Source organism: Coturnix japonica, chromosome 4 (assembly GCF_001577835.2).
Source record: "Coturnix japonica isolate 7356 chromosome 4, Coturnix japonica 2.1, whole genome shotgun sequence".
Lineage (NCBI taxonomy): Eukaryota > Metazoa > Chordata > Aves > Galliformes > Phasianidae > Coturnix > Coturnix japonica.
The window spans coordinates 23,863,546-23,888,867 of record NC_029519.1 but is presented as its reverse complement, the minus strand read 5'-3'; positions in this window follow the sequence as shown (position 1 = coordinate 23,888,867).

The following is a 25,322-nucleotide window of genomic DNA, read 5'->3' as shown; positions in this document are numbered from 1 at the left end:
TTTATGCTTTATAACTTTTTCTAACTAGTATATTTTTTAGGGACCACTAACTGAATGATACAGAAGGAAATACCTATTAACCCTTGCCATCTCCATAAGAACACAAGACTGAGCACAATCAGAATTCTTCCTTGCTTTCTCCTTCAGTGTCATAATTAGTATGCTTGTTTGCATGGTTAACTCAGTGGGGTAAAACAGTTGTGATTATAACACTATGGCTGCGGACTGCACATCCCTACCCACTCACACACTCACGCTCCATATCCTTTGGCAACAAGTCATTTCAGATGTACCTACTTGAGGCAATGAGCAGTACTGAGCTGAAAAACATTTTTTTCCAATAACCATCTGAGCTGAGAAGTGCTGACTCTAAATGCAAAAACTAATTCCTCGGTTTAATTGACTGGCTCTTCAAATTATGCAGTTTATGCTACAACGCACCCACTGCAGCCTGCTTTTGTTCATTCTCCTTCCCCTTTAGAAAGTGCCAGATGTGGCTGGGATCTCCTCCACAGAGTTCAAGAAGATATCTGTGGATAGCAAATATTACAATGTACTCTGAACCCTTGTTCTCTTAACTGATGACTGGTTTTAAAGAAACTGCTTACTTTTAAAATCCTTATAGGCAAGGGGGACAACAAAGGGAATATTTCTAAAATTATTCATTGTTAAGAAGGAACACATTAGGAATGCATACTGTGTGTTCAAGTTTAAGGATGATTCCATTCCAAAACTTAGCCAAAGAAATGGAAATGTGCAAGTTCATCCTTGAAAAAGGGCAATGCAGGAGAGTGTCTCAGCTAAGCTTATTTTAAACCAAAAAGGCAGAAAGATATAAGCTGCCTGCCTTTTATTACACAGGTTTTCTGTGCTCTGGGCCCTTTACAGAGTGATACTTATTAAAAAATAAGAAATAAAAATAAAAAGATCATGTATGGCTGAAGTTTTATATTAAATGGAATCAATTAGATTTTAAAAGAAATAAAATAATTAATGGACTTTAATAAAAAGAGTTTTCATGTTATGAAAGTGATGGTAGATTGATGCATAGGGTTTCAGCGACATGATCGAAATGTAGTGCTTGGCTCATAGATTTCAGAAGCTGTGAGGGATCTCACTGAAGGACAACCAAGAAATAGGAAAGAAGGGGATTTGCTTCAGCTGGAATGAATGCAAATGGCATCTTCATTCTTTTCATTCACAGCAATCTGCCACCTTTTCATTTCTGTTTCACGCAAACCAGGAGATAATAGGGATATAGTAATGGTATAAGTGGACAGAGCCTGACCATTAAAATGTTTACCATTTCAGCATGTGCCTGCAAATGCAGTAAAATTGAAACTGGAAAGGTGTTAAAATTGCTGCCGGTTTCTATTCATTTGAATGGCAGCAACCCAGAACTCTGTTTTATGGTTTCATGCAGAGGGTCAATCCATTATCTTTTTTTTTTTCTTCCTGGGATCAAATAGCATTTCTGTGAGGATTAGGTCTCTATGGCATACTGAAGTGGAACCAATGTGCAGAGGTTCAAACGTTGAACCAATTTCAAAATTGAACTGCTTTACAAACAGTGAGTTGACTTACAAATTGAACTTTAAAATATTAAATGGATTTCTAAAAGTTCAAGACATGAAGATTCTCCTCAAAAATGATTAGGTATAAAACCAACAACCATCCAGAAAAAGCACGAACACAAATAACATGAGCAGTAGAACAAACTGAAGTAACAAAATATTAAGAAAGTTTTTTCCCTCATTTTTTCTCTGTATATAATGTTCAGAAATCAAAGGGCATTGTACTCTTTTTCTTGGGCAGCGGCAGAAAAAGAGGCAGATAAGTAATAAAAGAACATTACACAAAGTACATAAATATTCTCCTTATCAATGGCAAGGATTTGAAGGAAGGCTCTTAAAGGAAATGTGTTATGCATACCTGCTAAAACCAGAAAAGAAAGTACCGCAAAATTATGGTCATCTTTTAAAGTAAGGATGCATTTTCTTTATTTAAAGAGAAATAAAATATTTCTTCATTACGTTTACGGTTATTATGGATATAATCGAAGTAGCAAAAGTATTCAGCAAAGAAATGTTGACTTACTTACTTTAGATGTAAAAAAAAACAACCCCCTAGTGCATATTTACTACTCTATAATTCAAAGTTTTCACAAGAAGGAAAAACAGAGCAATACTGAAAACAAATACTTAAAGTCCATAGTAGATGATGAAGAGAAAATAAAAGGAAGTTGACTAAGAAATATATATATTTTTTCAGTTTTTTTTTTTTTATTTTAACCTGTCTGTCCTCAATTCTGTTCTGACATTTGCATGCAGAAAAATCTAGGAGTGAATGGATATTTTCAAATGGAAGGATGTTCCCAGATGGAAGGCAATTATGAACGCACAACATGGGGGCCTTGACACAATCAAACATCAACTGATAACTAGTTGATTAATTATTTAGAAGTCTCAGATCAAATGCACCTTCAGCCAGTGCTCATCTCAAAGATTTCAATTGGTTGTTCTCCCAGCATTCACATATCTGGGATTGCCCCAAGCCAGATGCAACACCTTGCACTTGGTCATGTTCTATCTCATTAAGTTCTTGTAGACACATTTTTCAAGCCTGCCCAGGTCCCTCTGGATGGCATCTCTTCCTCCTAGTATACCAACTGCACCGCTCAGCTTGGTGCCATCAGCAGACTTGCTGAGATCACACTCAATCTTAGAATCATAGAATCACTCAGGTTGGAAAAGACCTTAAAAATCATCTGTCACCAGTGAGAATCTCACTGTCTATGCCACTGATAAAGATTTTGAAGCATATAAATCCCAAGACAGACCCCTGAGGGGCACCACTTAGGACAGCTTCAAACTGAACATAGTGTCACTGACATCAGTTCACTGCCTTGTCTTGTATATGCTTTAGAGTCTCTTTCAGGAGCATTTATTCCATGATCTTCCCAGGCAGATGTGAGACTCACTGAACCTGCAGTTACCTAGGTCTTCCTTTTATCTTTTTCTTCAGAGTGGGACTAATGCTTCCCTTTTTCCAGTCACCAGGGACTTTTCCTGACAGCTATGACTTTTCACAGAATCACAGAATTGTAGGGGTTGGAAGGGACCTCTAGAGAGCATTGAGTCCAACCCCCCTGCCTGGTAATTACCATTACCCCCTGGTAATGGGATGAAAGTACAGCAAAGAAAGTTCCGCACGAATGTGCGGAAGAACTTCTTTACAGTGAGGGTGACAGAGCACTGGAACAGGCTGCCCAGGGAGGTGGTGGAGTATCCTTCTCTGGAGATATTTAAGACCCGCCTGGATGCCTACCTGTGTGACATGGTGTAGGGAGCCTGCTTTGGCAGGGGGGTTGGACTCAATGATCTCTAGAGGTCCCTTCCATCCCCTACAATTCTGTGATTCTGTGATTCTTTTCAAATATGATGGAGAGCAACCTGGAAACCACATCAGCCAGTTCCTTCAAGAACCATAGAATGGCCTTGGTTGAAAAGGACCTCAAAGATCATCTAATTTCAATCCCCCTGCTGTGTCCTATTACTAATAGCTCCAACTAAACCATGTCCCTCAACACAACATCCAGTTGTTCCTTGATTAGGTAAAGCAGTGAACAAGAAAATGTAGCACATGCCTACACGCTGGATTATAGGGTTTGTCTTGAACATTTGCTATGTTCTTAATTCCAAGCACCCATACCCAGAGGACATCAACAATGTACATGGTTAGAAGTTGGCTTTTTGATGTCACAGTGAGCAAGAACGTTCTCAAATATTTCCAACTAGGAACAAAGACAGTTTTTGTACTCAGTAATGTACTGCCTGTAGTCAAAAGATAAAATGATAGATCTTCATATTGTTTTCAAATGTGTTCATAAGATTTGACATATTTTCATTAATATGTCAATCGTTTTTATTAATGCATGTAATTTATTAAAGCTGAGCTACAGCAGCACTGGGCCAAAGTTTAATATTCTCATAAGAAACAGCATCCGAAAACTAAAAGCCATCCTTTATACACAAGAAGCAGGCTAATGTGAATGGGTACTATTCTACCTATTTTTAAAAACATGTATCTATGTGCACTGTCCATTTGTCTTAGCAGCACATCAAGCAACTTCTGTACATCTCCACTCACTGAGAAGCAAAACACTGCAGAATATAATTTGACAGGAAAAGCTCTATGCCTTGCTCTCCTATAAAGATCAATTCTTAACATCAGGGACTATTTCTTTGACCGATTTTCTTCATAGTCAGTATCTAACAGAGGAATTGCAATCACTTTTTTTTTTTTTAATTTGGCAACAGTCAGCAGGCTGTTATGATGTGTCTTTTAGGAACTATACCAGACATTATATCAGAAAATATTATTAAAAAAAAAAAATAAAATAGTAAAGAATTGCTGCTCGCATTGCCAGAAAGACAAATCCTACTAAGTATCTCACATCTCAATGGCAGGCTGTCATCTCACAACTTCAGACAGCAGAGAGATTACTTTTATGTTTTTGTTTTAACAAAATTTAATTTTAACAAAATTTAATTTAATCTGGATTACAGATTTTAAAACACAGATTGTAAGGTGATCATTAACCTTCTACTAACTGAGCTTCTGAAAATTTTACCCAGTAGCAGTAGAGAAGAACAGAAACTTGTTCAAAAGCTAAGCTTAGCACTGTGATTTGAGAGAATGGGAAGTTATCTGTAAAGGATAACAGAAGGCTGGACTCAATAGCCATGTTTAAGTGCTTAAAAGCAGGCTTGATGAAAAAACAAAAACAAAACAAAAACAAACAAAAATAGACCATGATGGATCTCTGATTGATCTTTACTGGATTCATAAATAACCAATTAATAGGAAAGCTTGCACCACACCTTAGTAAATAAATAAATAGATAAATATAGCTATATGGCTAAATCCCTTTCTGCTCTAAGTATAGCATCCACAAAGTTCATCATTTATGAAAAGAACGGTTTATCTCAGCAATCTTTATATTTTAAGAAGAACAAGACTAATGTAAATAAATAAATAATTTAAAATAACAGCAAACACAAATCAATGTAGTAAGGAGGAATCATAAATCAGAAACTTCTATGGGAGGGCACATCTTGAGTATGGTATCTATGGTAACTTTACAGACATCCCTAGGAAATTAGGAAAAGAATACAAACAATCCTGGACACCCCCCTACATTATAAACTTGCTAACAAACTGAACATTAAACCCACAATAACAAGTCATTCAGGGAATTAAAGAAAAAATTCGTAGTAACAAACCAGCTAATTCTTTACAGTAGATCCAACATTCTTTACAATATAAGAGTCTCCTCTTTTTTGTTGCATTATTATGTTAGAAAGAAAACCTGAAGGCTTTCCTGGGTAAGTAATGTAAATCAAAATTGCTGTCTTCATGCATTATGATGTTTCTGAGATCCCACTGGAAAGCACCATTCTCACATATTCTGGAGAGCATTATGGCATGGCTTGTCCCAGGGAGACATCACATCCTTCCGAATCACATATACTGTCCTCTGGTAAAATGCAGAGGAAAGGCACAAAGATTAAAATGCTGTTGCTGCTGTGTGGAGCAAATGAAGATACCATTGAGCCTGACAACTGTTTGTTGAATGTAGTAAACAAGAAACAGTATTCAATAATCAACTGAAGTTAAGCAACTGATAAATGATATGTAGCTCCTTTCAAGCATTCTTCTCCCCTCTGATATTTAATTTAATGAAAATTATTACAGCCTTTCATTATTTTGCATCTCTTCCACTAAAAGGTTTGCCTTCTGATTGGCAAAAGTTATAATTCAAAAAGGTCAGCTACACCAGTATACAATCTGGTTCCGGATCATGGAATAACAAAGAGGATTTCTGTAATCACATTTTCAGAAGATATATCTTATCATACAAAGAGAATATAATCTCATCTGTCACTGAAGAAAATCAAAGTGAAAGGAAATCATATAAACTAGAGCTGAAATAACAATGTTATCTTCTAGTTGTAATTCTATGGAGCACAATATTCACTGGTAAACAACTGTCATCAGGGTACCAGGAATTCTGGCCCGAAGTGCACTAACAGAAAATAAATGAAGTGAAAAATACAGTTGTGCTTATCCTAAGCCTTCCAGATGTGAGTAGGAAAAAGCTTTTGTATCAAATCTGCTGCAAGGTACAGAAGAAAGCTCTTCTAATTTGGACAAGTACATAATCCACAGTTACAACAAATGTGAAACATCAGTCTTCAATCAATTGTAATTGGCATCACTAGAGCAAGACCACATTATAACTTGCAGCTCCATATTCCTGCTTATCTTTATAATTTTTTTCTTTTCTTTTTTAAGACTGTGAAACTGCTCTCAAGACATCAGGCTGCACTGTAATTTTTACTTCATAAGAAATTTACAGTTTCATATCTTTCCTAATGGGATTACCTGAATCATTTACATTTCAGGAAATAATTTGAGTATCAATCACTCTGACTCACAAGAAAGAGCACATAAGAAGGATCAAGATAAATCTAAAAGTTGTTTTATTATTAGGAGTTCATTTTTAAAGATCTTGACATTTATTTTCTTGAAATCAGAGGTGGTTTGAGAGGCTGGTTTGATATGCAAAGTTTTGCTTTTAATACATGAATTGTAGAAGTAATTTTTATGTTTGAATCTTGATTATGCATATTTCCTTAGCTCTATTTAACCTTACTTTAGTCTTCCACAGAGGTGCATGCAAATATATATGGTTTTAACTGTACTAGCTTTTGTGAGCCACTAAGTTCTTGCTTTTCCTGCAAGCCCTTTAGTATTTTATACTTTTAAAATATTAATAAACCTCTGATTAGAAGGGTCTTCCCCATGAATGGCAAGATTCATACACAGCCACATTCTGCTGAAGTACAATGGAGTAAGCAGGTGTATCAAATCTTATTTGGGAGGAAAACCGAGTCACATCTATCAACTTCTGAGTATTTCGATAACCAGCAAAAAGAAAAACAAAACAAAACAAAAAAATGTTGCTTGCTTCCATTTTTTACCAAGATCATCATTCTCTTATTAGTTTCCTCAGTGTCCTATTTTCATATGGAAACAAGGCTAATTTTGATATTTTTTGTATGTGAAATACTGATCAACTCAGGCAGGATTTTCAGATTTCCACCCTAACATAAACAGGCATATCAATGAAACCTATTCTCAGGAGTTGTTATTACTACCAAAAATCCCAGAGTTGCAGAGCTACTTTCTACTTGTACAGATTTTTTTTATTTTTTTTTAACCAGTCTGCGGAACACTGCAATAGGGCAAGATCATACAAACATATTCGGTACATTTATCTGAAGTCCAAATATATCGCTTCACCAAATGTGTCTAGATAAATGGATTATGACAGACCTTTCAACCAAGATATTTTAAGTAATTGAGGAATTAAATAAATTAGGCATATAAGAGCATATAACCATAGTTATAGGTAGAATTCCTCAGCAGTTACTTAGAAGGGGGTAAATATGACAGAGATTCATATCAACAGAAAAAAAAAAAAAAGGCTATGGTTTTCTACATGTGTTATGTTTGAATAAACTGGGGTAGGAGGATTTAATCTATTTACATTTATTTCTTGTCTTCTGCCTTGCCACTGTGGACTTCCCTTTCTAGGCATAAAATGCTATTGGGCTAGAAGTTCTAAAACTTGATCGCATAGAATCACAGAATGCCTTGGGTGTAAGTGACCTTGAAGATTATCTAGTTCCAACCCCCTTGCAGGGTGCAAGGCAGGGCCGAGCTGCCTACCACTAGATCAGGCTGCTCAGGAACCCACACAACCTGGCCTTGAATGCCTCCTCCAAGGCTGGAGCACAGTGAATTCTCCCCAAAGCCTTCCCCAAGCTAAACAAACCTGGCTCTCCCAACCCTTCTTCAGAAGAAAAGTCTTACAGCTTTATTTCCACACAGCCATATGCTATCTTATGATAATATGCAACAATTATGTCTCATACAGAAAAGGAAAAACATCCTCTGAACCATATGCACAAAGGCTGTTCTGAAAGTAATGCCTCCTATTACTATTTTTTTTTTTTTTAATGTTGGCCCATGAAATCAGAAGTGGATTTTGGAAGTACAGCACCAGAGGTTAAACCTCCCTGGCAATATCCCATTACATGTTGTTGCCATGAAGCAGATGGCAGCAGAGGGGCAGTCTGACAAAATGGCATCTGAAAAAAAGTGCACAAGAAGCAAAGTAAGTGGAGAAGATAAGGAAAAAAAAAAAACAACCAAACACACACACATACACAAACAAAACCATAAAAGGAGAAACATACAAAGTAAAATGGAAAAATCATTGGAAGCAGAGAACAATAGAAAAGGAGAAAATGTTTCTTGTACAGTAAATGTAATTGTCTAAAATTCAGATTATCAAAGTAAAGCATTAACAGAGTTGTAAACCATAGAAGAGAGACTCTGTGCAATCTTCTAAACTCTTTTCTCTTTCCACCTTACTAACAAGTAAAGGACTTAGTTCGTAAGTGCTAGAATTATAAATAAATAAATAAATACTCAGAAAATCCAAAAACACAACCAAGATCTACTGTCAGTGATAAACACACACACACACAAATTAAACATATGAAATGTACTAGCTTTTTTACCTAATGGGAGATTTATATTAGCACTTGCCTTTACAAACACAAAATTTATAGCCAGTGTTTTACTAAATTTATCTCTATCATTTTGACTTCAGTGTTGCATTATGGAAGACAAGTGAGAATTGAACTTCTGGAATAAATAAATTCAGCTCTATTGCTAACAGAATAAAATTCCCTGTGTATCAAATAACTTATTGAGATATATAATTCAGTATTAACACAGACCTTCATATTTACTGAGATTTTATTAAGTCAAGAGAACCAAAGAAAGCAGGAAAGTATAATAATAGCATAAAATACAACACTTGGGATGGTTACATTTCAAGCTTTGGAACTTATTAGTAAGAGAAAAGAAAATAATTACCAACTTTGCTCCCTTTAAAAAGATCATTTTACAGTATTAGTGTTATAGATGTGCAGTGTATCATAAGGTGTAGGTGTACATGGGTGAGTGATAATTTTGTGAAGCTAACTGGATAGGCATGTTAATAACTTTCAGATGCTTCTGAATGGACAGAGATAAATTAGAAAGATCATAATTTATGCAATTGCTGGCACCATTTATCATCTCATAAGCCAATTTGTCAAAATGACTCTAGAATGTTTTGCTTCCCTCTTCTGTATCTTCTTTCTCTAAATTTAGCATTTCCTTGAAAAGGAGAACTTTATAAATAATAATTGAAAAAAAAAAAAAATGTGAGCAAGAAACCAGTAATAAAAAGACTATAAATACTAATTCTTGCCTTGATTGGTTATCTGTCTCTTGCTTTGATTTTCTTTTCTTTGTACTGGGATTTTCATTTTGTCTTCCATTTTTGCTCAAGGAGGTACTCAGAAGCTTTCTCCTGATAAATATGCTCACAGAGTTTTGATTCCTGTCAACTTTTTTGTTATTATTAAGTTTGTCAATTGTCAGCATTTGTATTTCATTCCAATGATGAATGGAGGCATTAGATTTCAGCATTAAAATGTAGTTAGGATTGTAATGAGCATCATTAGGAAGCATAATGGGAATGAACATTGGATCTCATTTTAGGATTCTTTCTTTTTCAGTTTGTTTGTTTTTATTTATCTTCCAATCCTGCTAAAAGGCAGGTGAAAGCTCTACTGTGCTTATTTATGTCTTTAAAACAGACAGTCACATCTTCTTATCCAAGACACTTGATTCTTTTAAATCACGTCTTGTTTTTTTAAGTCAGAGTTAGACAGTCCTTGTAAATGCATCATCACAATCCATTTTAACACATACACTTTGATTCTCAATTCTGCCTTGTAGCTCAACTACGTCCCTACTGAATATAAATTTTTACATGAATTTTTAAATGAATATAAGCCATTCTTGCACATAAATCTGAATAGATTCAATTACTTTATACAGAAATGAATAGCTTAGTACTCTGAGGTTGGCCCTATAGGAGAGAATTGCAAAATGAAAGATAATCTATGTTCCAGCTGAGTGATTGGCACAAACTTTTATTTTCAAAAGTTTATGAAATATTTATTTACTATATCCTGGCTGAGGCTGCTCTACAGTACAATACAAGCAATAAACACTGACCTCTCCGGGAATCTTTCTGCATCTGTGAATGCGAGATTTTGTTCTTAGCAGGTTATATATAGATTAAAATCTGCAGTTTGATTACAGCCTGTATTAATTTCTTGCCCTGATATTTTCTTTTCAATTAAGACACGCTTATTTAGAATGAACTGTTTCTGCAATAAGACTACACTCATCAGGAAGTATGCACTTTTTCAACTTCATTGTGCAGATCATCAGACAAAGTCAGTTAAACACATCCTTGTATGCTTTGTAATAGAAAAGAAAGAAATCATGCTGAAGACAAGAAAAGCAAAACAGAGATCACTACAAATCAGTAGGTAAGTCTTGCATCTTATGGTTTCTGACATGCTATGCGTTATGTCGGGTACACAAACCACTATCTATGTAAACCCAGCTGTCTAGGAAACAGAAACATGTAAAAAGCAAGGTTGAGTGCTTGTTTGGTAGTTTGTTTTGTCCTTAAGATACAAATGGGGGAAAAATGTAATAAATGCAGAATGGGGCTTGGGTTGGAAGGAAGCTCAAATATCATCTGCCATGGGTAAGGATCCCTCCCACTACAAATCAGTGCCTGTTGAAAAACTAAATGAAATATATACCTAGATATATTCTGCTTGAAAAACACTCTTAAGAGTGACAAGAATGCTACACATAGTTCGTATGTACAGCAGTACCTCTGTGATGAGTATTGACTTTCTTTTAGAAATCTGAAACTTGACAACTTGACAAAGAAAGCATCAAGAATACAAAACACAGACTGAAATTTGTAATTACACTACAGGGTTTGCATAATCATAAACATTTTTACGTAGCTGGGTTATGACATGAACTGTGGTCAGAAAATACCTTCAGTAAAAGAAAAGGGAGCAGTTAAACTGGTAAGCCTGTTTCCAGAAACCACGGGGGTTAAACACAGTTCTATTTTGTTGACCTTTTCTTCTATCCCACCATTACTTGTTTATCTTCTGCTACACTTCCTTCTGAGTGTGATATCTAACCTTCTGTCCAAATTCATAACAACTTCTCACTTTCCTAAGGCTTCCTAACATGTTAGCAACACACTCACACAAATAGAGCTACAATTTGAACATGGTAAAAATGAAAGGGACAAATTGTAACATTAAGAAAGGACATGAGCCTGATGCTTTATGAAGCAGAAGTAAGCTTGCTCCTGACCAACTTGTTTCAGACATCAGCATCAGCTACTGTTTGGCTGTTCCTGAGCCTCTGCCTTGTTCAGAACCGTCCTCCAGCTTTCTTGATTAAACTCCAAGACTACAATGGGAGAGGTTAGTCCCAACAGGGATTGTTTCACCTGGAATTCTGGTCCTTAAGAAATACACAGATGCTCCATTTTTGAAGTGAAACAAAACAAAGCATGTGAATATCCATTTTCGCACTTGTCCCTGATAAAATGACTATGATTAGATCACAGCATGCAACATCAGGTCAGTTAGGAACTTTGTTCTCTTTACTGAGTTGGTGATACCGTTTATACTTAGTGACTGCAGAACCTAAATCATCACAAGATACATGATCTTTGTATGAGTAAACAGCAATTGAGAATATGATAAAGTGTTTCTCAAATTTGTAATCTGAGGGTATAAGAGTGATGAGTTTGTCTTTCCTAGTAAATGACTCGTCGTGATAACACTGCTGAACTAACTTTCCTAACCTACGTGAATTACACTCCATTTATTTCCATTTGTGGTTTCATAACAAAGACAGATTATCGAAAATACTGGACTTTCTTCCCTATGCACAGCCTGGATTTTACCCTTTCACACACAGTGAATGTTCCTCAGGGAGTATAGGAAAGGAAAGGAAAGGAAAAAAAAACAAAACAAACTTATTAAGGCAGCAGTGTGATGGGCACAAAGCCCTGACTACACCTCTGCCTCCCCTTTGGATGCCAGTAGTGCTCAGGGTAGTCCAGGATAGAAAACTTTGTCTCCTCTGAGAGGTGTTCACAGCTGCATGGCTCCATGTGTCTTGGAAAGGAGATTTCAATTCTAAAGTTTGTTGATTCTGTCTTTCACAAGACTGAATGGCTTTCCATATAAAGCCTGATTCTAAAATGATGTATCATAGAATAACAGAATGCTTTGGGTTGGAAGGGACCTTTAAGATCATCTAGTTCCAGCCCCCCTAATATAGGCAAAGACATCTCCCACAGGACCAGGTTAGAATCAGAAAAGATTCTTCTTTACATTTCTGTTTCTATTTACCTAAACTAAATAAGTAAAGCATTTGTGCTTTAAAGGCAAAGCAATCCTTTCTAAAGGCCGCTTTAGAGAAGTATACTCACGTTCAGCACAGGCACACTGCATTCTCACCCAGAAACTGAAATTTAGCTCAAAAATATTAGTTTACAAATAAGAAAAAAAATAGTTAATTACAAAACAGTTCTAGGTGCCATGGCTCCCTCATCCATTACCACTGGAAAATATGTTCCTGCACCAATTAGAAGCAGGATTTTTTTCAGAAGGGAAGCGTGGAACAGCAAAGGACATGTTTATTTCTTAGCTGTTATCTGCCCTTATCAGACTAATCTTTCTGACTGTTCTGAGAACTCAATTCTAATATGAAAATCAAAATCATGGTTCAAAAATAATAACAACAAACAATTTTTCTATTTCAGATAGAATATATTTTTAAAAGAGTTAGAAGTGTAATAATTACAATAACTTTGGAATAGGAAAAAGAATTTAAATAGGAAGACTAGAAAAATGGTCTCTCCTTCAAATAAAAAGAATACTCGTGCATTGTTAAACTAGCGCATTTCGAAAGAGTCATAGGAGGTTTTAAACAGAGGAGTTTTTAAAAACTATACTCTCAATGTTTAAAATTGAGCCTGCTAATCTTCAAAGTACAACTGATATTTGCCTGTCACTGAATAACTTTGGTCTTTTATCAGTTTAACAGCTATGCGTAACTGTTTTCCAGGAGACAAACCCACATTAGTCCACTGCCTCACCACCAGGATGTCCTTCAATTCCTATCAGACAAGCAGGCATCAGCACTTGTTGGAACATTTAATTGCCTGTTCCTTTTACTTACTAGTGCTGGTTAGATCTCTCTGAACACATGCTTGTCAACACCTCTAGATGATATTGGCCAAAGAAGACAACATCCCACTTCTGTTATTTTTGCATGCATATGTCTAGCGCTCATTTACAACTATGTTACCAGATACTGTATCCCGTGGAGGTTTTTTTTAGGACATGATAATAAAGCACATGCATGGCTTTGACTGCTGTATTTCTAACTGAAATCATCCAAGTTTCTTACAAACACTTTAAGGAATTTCTCTGCTAAACTAAATGCTGGAAGAGACAGTATAAGGAAGAAAAAAAAAACAGAAAACTTAATCGTGTTGTGGGGCTTACTCTTTAGTTCGCGATATGAAAGAAATCCCTACTGAGCAGCCCCACTGACTTAAGAGTAAGGAGAAAACTCTCAGGATTTGCAGTTGCTGGATTGATCCACTACATGTATTGCTTTTACACTCTTTATTTTTTTTCCCCCTCTATGATATAAGGCTGTTTTATTTTTCTTCTTCCTGTAGAACAGCTTAACCCCCAAGTGAAGTAAAAATCATTTACTTACATGATGTCACAGTGAAAATGTGTGCCATTACGGAAATGAATTTGATACCACAAATTTAGCACTACAACTTCACTGTAGGGATCAAGTATGAAAGGGAGACCAACTGAGAACAAGCAAGCTTTTAATCTCCCCTGTAATTATCAAATGTGGCACGACAAATTAGGAAGAACAAATGAAGGGTGAATATTCTAATTATTTTAAGTCTGCCACTTTTCAGAGCCTCTCCTATTTCCTTAAATCCATCATTGCTGTATATTAGTAATCATATACATGCATATACTTCATAGGAAAGGCAAGATCATTCATTTTATAGGTGAGAACGATGAATTACAAAGGGGAAATCCAGCTTCATTACTCTATCTTGCTAGTTTACACATTCTAGGGAAATTTCCTCATTGAAAAGAGTTGGAGGAGAATCATATATCAGAAAAAAAAGATTCTGCTTTAGCTGTGAATGATTGCATAGAATACCAGAAACTACCATTTGCATTATGACTGTATTTTCTCCACTCTAAATAAAATAAAATTAATAAGATCCCCACACTTTTGCTTAAGGACATAAAATAACTTTTTTTTTTTTTTTTTTTTTAACAGTGACACTGTTTACTGGATATAAATTTTTTTTTTTTTTTTTTTTTGGCTGCTGCAGATAGTAATTTTCAACAACAGAAAGTACACAATACTGAATTATCCTGTGTTTTTAATACAGTCAACAGCATAAGAGGAAACCTGGTCTAATTGGCAGCAGTTTGTCCATGGTTAAGGACAGCAGCAAAATAGTTGGTCTGGGGAAGAGTCAACTAATTTTTCTGGGCATAATGAAGCTCAACAATTATGCCGTGCCTCATCCTGGCGCTCATACATTCATTTAACGCAATTCACCAAAGGCAACAGACTGCTGTATAAACCATGTGTCCCTGCAGGGAAACAGTGTATCTTCTCTTTGGCTTTCTTTCCTATTTCTTCTGTCTCATTCCAGCCTGGATTTATCTTTATTTCTTCCTTCAATCTTCTGTAACATTTGTGAATCTATATTGCTTCAGCCTCAAATTCAAAAGCTCACAAATTCAGTCATTTGCACTTAACATTAACTGAAGACAAATCAGAGATACTAAAGATAAATTAAAAAAAAAACAAAAAAACAAAAAAAAACCCAAACAAACAAACAAACAAATAACAACCAAAACAACTATGTGCTCACAAATACTAAATCTGGTTAAAGCAGTGAGAAAGAGAAAAGGAATCTCTTTCCTATCTGCTGTTGGGAAGAAGAAGGAAAGTGGAGTTCCCAGTTAATTATAAAATGTCCACTACCTGCCTTGCAGGAGCGCAGTAAACACAATTAGTTCTGAGCATGATATGTGAGATAAAAAAGCAGAACTGACAATAATATAAAATGGAGCCTTTCTTGCCTTCTTTCGGTGACAGCACCAAGCATCCTGATGTCAGCTCTACACAGAGAAATCGTGTCAGCTGCATTCTCTGATGACCACTATTTCCCCAACCGAGAGACATTCCAATTTCTTCCTGTACTAAACTTTAGCCTCCCAAAGCTACAGCTGCCAAATTACAGGCTCCCTTCCACATTATAAATCTGTTCCCTTAGGAAAGATGGTATTTTCTTATTTCACTTTTGACCTTTTCCTGTTACTGGTAAGAGAGGATGATAATTGACCCTATTGTAGAAGAAGAGAGGTTAGTAGGAAATAGAAGAGCTGTGGAATACATAAAAATTACTTCTCTATACCCCACATCCCCACCCCCATTTTCTGTCAAGGAAAAATCAAAAACAAAAACAACAAGCAAAAACAAGCAAACAAAAAAACACCAAAAAACCTCAACTCTTTTAATTTAAAACCACTAAACACAAAGCAAATAAAACTTGTAGTTCTTATCTACTCTGCTACTCTATACTAGCAATTGCAATGCAATAACAAGAGTTAATGTGGCTATAAATTATCCACTGTTTGGAAATACTTTTCTCTACATATGAATCAGTGTATGCTCAGTGTTCTCTTTTCTAGCAAGGTGTCCTTGCTAGCACAGAGTTTAATTGTGTGGAAAGTCAGATGTCAATTATTATGTGATTGAAAGAAAAAGGTTCTTTAATTTCTGTCTGACGTAGATCTACTATTAGAACCTATAACTCTACCTGATCTCCTGGCAAAGGGCAAGTAGATAAAAGAAGGAAGGTAACTGCTTCTGTTGTAGAGTTCATGCATAATTTACTTCAAACTTATCGTTTAAACATCAGTCTTATTGCTTTTTTCCAACTTTTTGAAAGGGTCCTGTTCTGAACTCCTTACATCTCACAAATTCTTCCACTACTACAAGTATTTCTGTGTTCCTGTCAATCAAATGCACAATGTATACGTGCCAGGCAATGTTAATTGATTTGAATTGAGCTATTCCTTATTTATCCCAGTGTAAGCAAGAAAGAAAACATGCTCAGTAGGATGCATTTCTCATGCATTCCAGCTCACTGCACAGTGGAAAATGAATATTTCTTGACTGTTAACTATAATTTAAGACTTGGAATTGTGACTTTTCAAGTTCTAAGTGTGAAAAGGCTTTAATTTTAAGGGTACTCATGTATGTAAGCTTTGGCATAAAAAATTTTGTTTTGTAAGCAGAAGTTAAAATTACCCCAGTTTGAAGCAAAAGCCATTACAGATTAAATTAATGTTTAATTTCAGCATATCACTGAACTAGTAGTCTGAAAGAATATTAGTAGAAGTTGTTCACATATTTAACACAGTAGTGAAGGCACTGTGGTCATTTTTAGCTTGCTCTGAAGGAGTAGACTGGACTGTAACATGCTTCCCATTAAATTCCACGCAAGTAATTGCTCAGTAATCATGCTGGGAGCTGTGCTGAGGTTGTGGAGGACTGCAGCACTTATCACCATCCATAGGATTCATGGGAAATATGGCAGACAATCCAAGGATGCATCTGGTGGCCTGTGGTGTGGTTATGGCACTGACCTGACCTGCCTTGTAAACTGACCTTCCAGCTACACCCAAGCAGAGTCTCATTTCCATGTACAACAGGACACTCACGTCTTTGCTAAGATAATGCCATAAAAGTTTTTATTTTTTGTTTTGGTTTGTTTTAGTTTTTTTGCTTTAAAAAATCCAAATTGCAGGATTCTTAAATGGACCAATTTTTATAACCTTAATTCTTACTTAAATTGTCACTGCTACTTATTTTTCACCTATGCAAACCATACAAACTGAAAATAAGACTTTTTCAAGGCCTTATTTTACTGATCGAACAGTCCAGCTTACAAATGAGAGAGCTCCAACATTTTATTCACTTATTTATTTCCTCTTTTTTGTCATAGTTTGATTGCTATAAGCAAAAAGTAAACGTCAATTTATTGTTCTCAACAGAATCTAAACTCACAAGTTAGGCTTTGGACGTAAAAGCCTACTGAAATGGAATTTAAATTAAAAAAATCCTCTATTTCATAAAGTCAGTTTTGAAAATAGGAAGAATGTTAAACTTGCTTACTTTATTCCCAGCTTAGAATATTAATTTTCACCATATATTAAAAGGCAATACATTCTTTGTTCCAGAGAAGCTATAAACTAGCACTGTATAGTGACAATCAATCTGAAGTGTAGGAACAGAATTCTGCTGTTTCAGCTCTTTTCCAGCTATGCCATTAGCTGAAAACAACTCCCTCAGGCTCACTCACACATTAAAGATTTTTTTTAGTGCTTAAAACAAATATTTTCAAAAAATTAGATGCAAAGGTAATCAAGAAACATGATTTTTTTTTCACTTACAATTAACTAAAATTTCTTTCTAAAGCACTCATCAAATAGAAACAGCCTACACAGCAAAGTCCCCCATGAGATACAGGCATATTATAAGAACTATATAATATATATGTATGTATATGTATGTCTATGTATGTACGCATATATATGTTCCATCAAATACAAGCTTGCAATCCATGAGCTAAAAATCACCCAGTTCCTGGAAACTGGCACATATGACTTCTCTGAGCACTCGGATAAGTTGGAACTCTTAAATGCACTGGATTATTCAATTTAGGAAAACATTTAGAAAACTACAATAGGCTTATACAAATAATCTTGTTTTGTCTCATGTTGCACACAGAAATATCAAAAGTTGTTAAGTTCCATATATAAGAAACCAAAAGAATGTACCTCTAAAGAATAAAATTTTGGCTGTATTCACCAGAGTCTGAGGTAAATGCAAGATTGTTTTGATAACAAATCCAGCACGACACTCACCACACTTTAGAAAACATGGAAGAGAGGGCATAAATTAGGATAGACAAATTGGCTTGATCTGCTTGGAGTTCAGGAACCTCTGATCAGTTTCTAATTCATTCAGCAGGGACTGAGGCTACAAACCACTGTAACATCAGCTTCTGTTGTAGGTCTATAATTTCTGTTTGAGTTTTATGCAGAACATCTACTGAAATATGCATTCTTCATGCAAAGATTACAAAAGATATGAATTACTTCTGGTGACACTTCCTGCTCAAGTGTAAGATTCTATTTAACACTGTTTTTTGTGTATTTATCAGAAAAAGAAGGGAAGCTACTTCATTTTCAACTTACTTGAAACTTTCTTCCCTTGCATTTAGTGTAAAACACCTTAAAACAGTTAACTTGCTGTACGTCTGGATACTAGTTTATCTTCTGGAAACATACTGTCATGCTCAAAGATCAGCATTTTGCAGAGAGCTCAATGGTCCAAATTATGTCTTATCAGATCAAGGCAACTAATTGGCATTTTTCACCCCTTTTGGATGAAAAAAGGCCTGTGATTATTAGCAAAGCATTTGTTCTCACTCCAGAAGTTTCTTTATCCTTTTCTTTGCTCAGATGTCATGTGCCCACATGTAGAACTATGTCTTGTACTTTAAAATGTACAGGTAACAAAAAAAGATTAAATGAAAGAAAATATAGGGAAGAAATTCCTTCCATCAGCAGGTGGAATTGGTGAGGTTTCATAAAACAGAGCCTCTTCCTTCCTTATCTTCATTCGTCTTAATACTCCTTTAAAGAGGCTTCATATCATTTATTGATAGGGAGGGAAAAAAAAAAAAAAAGGAGAGGAAAAAAAAAAGAAAATCCCCTTCTTACCCTTGCTTTCCTATTTGATGGAGGGAATAGAACAATTCACCTATTATTTCATAATCATTTCTCTCTCAAGTATATGAGTAGGAAGTAGGATTATAGGAAAATGATCAGAAAGCAAGACCTGCTCAGCCTGTATGAAGGCTTAGTCCTGAAAGACTGTGGGCATCTAATGTGACTCCCATTAGGCAGATAAACTATCATCACAGCTTTCAGAAAAGTTCTGGAAATGGTTCTGAAACACCTTTCCCTAGTCTCCCTGGCCCTAATGAATTTGGTTTAATGAATACAGTTGCTGATGTTAACTCCCGCTCCTACTTAGCTTAAGACCCTGGTCAATGAAGGCAGCAACTCTGGCCTATTCCACTGCTATTTCCCTGAGTTTGCTGATCTAGATTACAAGCCACAATCACAAAGTAGGGAAAGAAGAAAGTTCATCCACTATGTAAGACTGCCAAAACTCAGCAGATGCAAGAAAATCCCCATTTTCCTGGGGAATATGTAGCACATTTCACTCGTAACTTTGAAGGCAAATCAGAATTTCTTCTCATTTTATCCCATCAAGTCAGAACTAGTTCTTGTCAAGCTAGGGCAAAAGCATAATCAGGCCAGTATGTGTCAAGTTGTGTAAAGAAAAAGTGAGTATTAATCAAATATAATGGGAAGCTGGACTGCAAAGTTCCTTCTTATTGGAAGTGTGCCCCTTCAGAGTTGTCTACAGATGTGAAATCCTATGAATAAATCTGAAAATATCATAACTGACATTTCTAATCACTGGTGATCTAGCTACTAAACATCTACATTTTTTATGATATATCTAAGGTTTAATTTTTAAATAGAGGTATGATTTATGCACTTACATTTTGCATAGAAATTTAGGCCTGAATCCAAAGCCTGAAGTCAACATAAAATTAACAGAAAGATGCCACTTGCTCCCACTGTAACTCTGAACAGAGCATGACTGTATCTGCTTTTAGGTATTTTCAAACAGCCAAAACCAGCTATCTAAGGCAATTACAGACACAGCCTGTAAATACTCATAGACATATGAGCAAATTCAACAAGCATAAACCCAAATTTAAATTAGAATATGGACTCATAAGTAAAAACAAACAATGCAGCAGATTCTATTGAAATTTATAAGAAAAGAATTTATCTAGAAACTTTGGAAACAGTACTACACTTCTCTTTGCAACAGCTAAATCACAGTAAGAAATTAAGTCCTATTTCTTAATTTTATTACATGAGGGAATGGTTGTATCCATGACAAAACAGGTCAAGGTATTAAAAGTCGTTAAAGTCATTCCAGTATTAGATTAAGTACAAGCAAGCATAGATTTCAGACTTTGATAGGGATTAGCATTCAAAAACTGGTTAAAAGAGACTTTATTAGAGACTGAAAGAAAGGCATGGCATTGTACATATCTAGACTGAAGCTGGCCTTGTTAACAGTGTACTTTACTCCTTTCTCATGTCCCTGCTATTCGCTCCCACAGCTGCATCTTTTCAACAATGTCTGACTTGGCATTTTTTATTCCCTATAATCTGTTTGGAGGGAGCCATAGCAACCTTTGGAGAACCAGAAGTCACATAGAGGGATGAAGAAGACCAGAAAAGCAGGTAGGATAGCAAAAACTTCCCCTAGCACATAAGCTACTGATACTTTTTACTAGAGAAATACAGCAAACTGGCAGAAGTACTACCATGTGCTCTTGTCACAGTGTAGTATATTTCTTGCCATAAGTACCTAAATTAAGAATTTGGGTTTGTTTTTGCAGATACTTAAGATAAGACTATAGGAAATGAACTAAGACTTCCAAATGAACTAAACTCCACACGAAAATTGGGATGTTTGAGGTAGAACTCATCATTACTGCTGGAATTTTCCAACCCCTAGGAAAGCAGGACACAGTTGATTACTCAGATTACTAATCTCAGTAATCTTCTGGGAAGAGATTTTCCATGGAAAAATAGAAGAACAACACCTAACTAATGCAGAAATTTCAGCAGAGATCCACATCCAAAGTTCCAGTGTTTTTACCCAGTTCTGCTGCCGGTTTTCATCTATTATTCTAAACTTAATGAGACCCAGTCCTTTGTGATATCTCCATAAGAGAGAAGAATTTTCTTGTAGGACTAAGCAGTCTTCCAGAAGAAATATACCACAAAATGACCACACTTGAACTAGGTAGTTGTGAAATAGATTTCCACCCAATTTCTCCCAAAAATGTAGAATAGGAAGAAATTTGTGAGCCTTTTGAATTTTCCTAAAAAAATAATAAACAGCTTGATGTTTTAATTCACCTAGTACCTAGTGTCAATATGCACTTTAGATTTAGCTATGGTTTTACTTAGTTTTAGCATTTCTCTTAAAATAAAATGCTGACATGTTAGTAGTTTCTCTATTAATTACTCTTTTTCAGGAGTTCATTTTCATTGTTTTCCATTGTCTTCCATTCCATAAGATCCCATTAATCCTTTTTTGTTTTTTCTATTTTTTCTCAGTTGCTTCCTACTTTTCTGCAAGACCTGCAATCTAACTATTGCTGCTTTAATTTACGAAGTATTCCAAATAATATGTTTTCATAGGTCAAATTTATAGTTTTACACATACAATCTATGAATATATTTCATAGAATTATATCAAAAATCAGTCACCAATTTTCTAGTTGCTGCTTTCCAAGTCAATATCTTCAGCAGTTTAAGTGGCCTGTTCATCAGAAATGCAGGATCAACTTTATACTCTTCCTTTTAGGAGAGGAAAAAAGGAAGTTAGCTAGAACTGCTGTATGTCTGTATCTAGACCTGGTAAAAAAAGATACTGAAAAGAAAACTTGAAAGAAACATGAATTTAATCTTACTATCTGCTTACTTCTTTTCCGGGCTTAATTAGGGTATGAGTGACACTTACTGTTGCTTAATCACGGTGGATACTAAACTTTAATTCAATTGAAAAAGTAAAATGTTCAAAATGCAAATTGAATCACAGGTCTGCACTTGGATGTCATCGGTCCCCAAAATCAGAGAAAGAGAACAGCAGGCTCCTGACCTGCTCACTGCATCATGGGGAAGGAAGGCAATTTCTCCAGACAGGAGGGTTCCATTCCTTGGAAATCTTTTGAGCTCTGCCATGAAACACAGCCAGACCTTTGGATGCTTTTCAGAATTACCCCAAGGAGATAGGAAATCTCAATGCAGAACACCAGGGACTAATGCAACTTAAAGACCAGTCATACATTCAAAATTGTTTTCCTCAAATGCCTACATTTCCCTTCACCTTTCCTCATTTCCATCTTCTAGAGTCATTAAGAATAATTATTGCAGGTGTTTAACAGCACAGTAGCACTATCTTTTCTAAATATCCTTGAGGCAGCAAACAAGGAAACATCACTTCCACAGTGGCATTCCACTCCAAGACGAAGTCCTAGCGTTAGGCTTTATGCTGCACCACACTGCACCTTTGTGGAGCTTCCAAGCAGTGGCCAAGGTTGCCTGCTACTTAAGCACTTAATTTCCACATGCCTAATGAGATGTTTTTCAGAAGCAGAAGCTGGCCTTTTGTGAACTTAGGTAAGATTTACATGTCAGGGAAAGCACTAGATCAGCATTCTAAAACGACCTAAGTTATAAACATAATAGCAATAGAAAGTATTATATCAATTATTTTTAATTTCAGAGTGCAAATGTCTAGTAGTGAATGTCATGCTGAAATCTAACATTAACCTTTCAATTCACAGTTTACACTTTGTAACACTTGGTTACAAAGGAGGACAAAAAATTTGCTTGGCTCTCCAGACACAATACGGTCCTATTCCATTTATTATTTTTACTGCATTTCTTTTTAATCATAAAAAGATCACCTTTTGTATGTAATTTCCTGATTGTCATCATCAATAAAAATTAGCATTTAGGGCTCTTTGAGACTTAGTTTTGGAGTCAGTATGAAGGGAGATTAAGAATATGTAATACAAGTTGTTGATGCTTTTATTATGCATCTCATTACAGAGATGTCAAAGGTAAATAACATAATGGTACAACATGGAGACAGCTCATGAAAATGAGAAAGTGAAGGACTAAGAAAAACACACATTAAGGGAAAAGAAGACTTTTTTCTTTTTTTTTTTTTCCCTAATAATTCATAACAAAATACAATATAAATGGAATATGTTCTTAGCACACTTGACATGTGAGTAGGTATCATTCTTTGAGTACAGAGCATGTCACATTACAGACTTACTTTCCTAAACCAAGTTCTGCCACAGGAAGAAAAGACATACATTTGGAGAAATGGCAAAAGGCCAACATATATAGTTGGGCAAAATATGCAGCTTTTCGGGACAAGCTTCAGGAATTTTCACTCTTTACTTTTTAATTTTTAAAATACACGTTGACCAAAAGTTGTCATGTCAGCTTCTGATGGTATTTTAGTTTTATTTATCACTACAGTAATTTGAAATTAACAGAAAAAGGCATTAGCAGCAGTACAAATCAATAAATTGAAGGAGTTTACTGAAGTAAGAAATATGATACAGTTAATTTTGAAACAAAATATTAAGATGTATGATCACAAATCAGATAAGAGTAAATAGAACAAAGCTGCTGACAAAGTAACTACATAAATAAAGATTAAACTGAAGAAATGTCATAAAATGTTTGGGAATTAATGATACGTGAACTGTTCTGTAAGATTAGTTGTTAACTTTTATTTCTTTCTGGTACTTTACAAAACACACTTATAAGCTTTCCGATGTGTTTCACGTAGGTGAAACCAGTAGGTTTCTGAAAACATGAAACACGTCTGAAAGCTTACCAAAATTAAGCATTTAAGAACTGAACAAGCAACCATATAAAAGAGAGATCAGAGGAGACAGCTTATACACTTTATTTACCCTGAGTGAACGAAACATTGAAGTAACTTTGTTCAAAAAAGGTTACAGCAAAATCCTCATCCCCAAATCCCAAACAAGTCAGTCAGATAATCCTGATCTGTATTTGCTCTACAATTCTAAAAAAATTAGTTAACATAACCACATATCTCACGGTCTTCCTGGAGAACTGTTATCTTCCTAGTTTGCATGATTCATTCTGTGACATTATTTTGCCTACACACACAGTCTATAACCACTTCAGCTTGCTGGTATTCAGAACAAGCTATGCTTTCTATCTCCTCTATGTTTTCCCTATTTTCTTGACCCCTTCCCTAGATTACCAGAGGCAAGGCAGAAACACCTTCAACGGGGATCTAGAAAAACTGACTTTTCGAATGCCATTCTCTAGAGCTAGTGCACTTACAGTAACAAACAAAAAACAAACAAACAATCAAACAAAAAATAAAAAAAAAAACCTGCTTGCATCACAGTACTAGGGCACGCAAACACTTCCCTAACATGCCTAGAGTTAGGGCATTTCCAAAACATAATAGTAAAGACACTGTAAGTAAATGTCATGAGCATCTCTAACATTCTACGTTCCTCTTATTCAGTGCATGAAAGCTGCTTCTACAGAAAGCAACATCAGAGTATGGAAAGGAAAATATTCTGTGGTAGAGCACATTAGAACGTGTCAAAACACAGGAGCATCCGTGGAAAGGTGTACATTTCCTACAATTAATTGGTCTGTATGTTTCAGGAAAAACACAGACACAACAGCAAAGCAAAACAACAAAATCAAAACATTTTGAGCACACTCCACAGAGAGATTTAAGCGCCATTTTGACTATAAATTATTAGCAATTTTTCCTTTTCATGACAAAATGAATTCTGATTTCTTTTTTCACAGAGGAGTTTTTGTAAGAGGGGAGGTAAAAAGGATACCCAGAGGGCAGATGCACAAGTTTTAGCTCACTCTCCAAGGCAGACATTGCAAAAGTACTTCTGGAGATAACTGCCTGCCTGTCAGTAGATTGGATGAAGTGATCACTGTCCCTTGTCCACTTTTTATTTGGAGTAATAATTATTTTCTCTCAATACTGTCTCCTTTTTTTTTTTTTTTACTCTCACATGCTGATTAATTCCAAGATCCTGCTTTCAATTGTTCAGTTATAGTAGTTCTTCTCTAACCATTTTTCATCTTAATTGATTTACCAAATTGTCAACATTTAAGAAATCAGATGATTTCAATTATTAATTCTACTGATTTATCAAAATTAAGTAATTAAAGAAACCTAAAGAGTTCCCAAGCAACTCAGTAAGGTTTTCTTTTCTGTTTAATCTAAATCAGCTGCCCTCAATTCAAGACTACTTTGAACCAACTCTCACTAACCAACGGCTGCTTAATAGCTCCTGTTTTCTATCACATAGTATTGTCCTCTAAGACACAATTCTGGCAGGATTTCTACTGCTTCCAGAACCACTAGCATCGAACTGTAAATTAAGCTGTACC